The sequence below is a fragment of the Maylandia zebra genome, linkage group LG1 (assembly GCF_041146795.1).
Source record: "Maylandia zebra isolate NMK-2024a linkage group LG1, Mzebra_GT3a, whole genome shotgun sequence".
Classification (NCBI taxonomy): domain Eukaryota; kingdom Metazoa; phylum Chordata; class Actinopteri; order Cichliformes; family Cichlidae; genus Maylandia; species Maylandia zebra.
Genome location: NC_135167.1, coordinates 3,654,288 through 3,655,807, shown reverse-complemented (window position 1 = coordinate 3,655,807; position 1,520 = coordinate 3,654,288).

The window sequence follows — 1,520 nt, the reverse complement described above, 5'->3', positions numbered from 1 at the left end:
AGAAGCAGACGAACGAGGACGAGGTAACACACACTATAAATACACACACCAGGAATCAAGGGATGGGAAACAGGAGGGGAACACACCTGGAAGACATCACAGCTGACGAGGCGGGGGAACGTAAACAGAACACACTGACATAAGACAGAGCCCTTCAGAGTAAAACAGGAAACACATACGCGTAATGACACAGACTCAGAGACGCGGACTAAACACAGAGACCTAATACACTGAGGAGATACACAAGCAGGGAAGACACCAAACAGAGGAAACACAACTAAACCCTAGGAAACCCAAAACAACAGTCATAATACAAAACTATCAAAAGTAAAAGCACAAAACCAAAAACACTGGGTCACCGACCCAGGACCATGACAGTGGCAGCAGAATAAAAAATAGTCTTTGCTGAATCTTTGTTACGGAAACATCGGCATGGAGTTTGGGGTGCGATTCATCCCGTGTGAAGCGATGTTGAATTTCAGTGGAAGGGAAAAACAAGGATCTGCATTTTGTCCCAAGTGGTATGACATCAGTGACTCTGCACTGAATCTTGATTATGATTATGAGTCACTTTGGCAAAACCATCTTGGTGTTTTGCAACTAAATGTCATGGATGAAGCGTGCAAAAAGCAAAGGGACCAAAGTAGCCACGCCTTAAACCATCCCCTGCTTTATCATCTATTTCACTCTAACTGGAAAAATAATTTACAAAGTGAACTTTAACGTTTTGTTCAGTAAGACCCAAAACTGGTGACTGAGATCACAAATGTCTGAGGAAAATGTTTATTGAGGTCATAAGTCAAGTAAAAAGTTCTGTCATTTTTTCATACACTTCTATGCAATCAGACTTCTTTTGAGGATTTTCCTCCAGCTGATCATTAATAAGAAAATTTAAGGCTTTACTTTTCATAACTAAAGCTGCTTCCACCTTGCATACACAGTCTATCATTCAAATCACTTTTTATTTGACGACTGAATTTAATTTGAAAAAAATGTTATTGAATGCTTGACCATAACCAGGAGTCGCTCTGGGCTATAATCCAGCAACACACACATAAATAAAACCTGATTCAGTAAAAGGTTTTACATGATTTATATTACAGAGATTCAGGATTAATGTTACACTCTCACACCGGATTATTGATGAGGGTGTTTCTCTCTTATCATATATATTAGCATCTTCTATCAGAGGCGTCATTAGAAGTGATTTTGCTGGTATTATGCTTCAGATACACAGTGCATGGCGTATCCATGGAGGTTCAGCTATGGACACAAAATACTCCGTGACAGCTAGTTTGCTCTGTGTGATTTTATTATTTGTCATTTAATGTTTTTAGGCTTTCATTCTAAATAAATTGTCAATCTGGATCTTTGGTTGTCATCTGATTGAAAAGGTCCTCTGTCTTTTACAAATACGGTCAGATTGTCCAGAAACCTGAAGGGCTTATTTGTATATTATAAACTACAAATACGTGAAATGTATTTGTATTCTAGCCCCAGCTAAGTGTATCATGCAGACA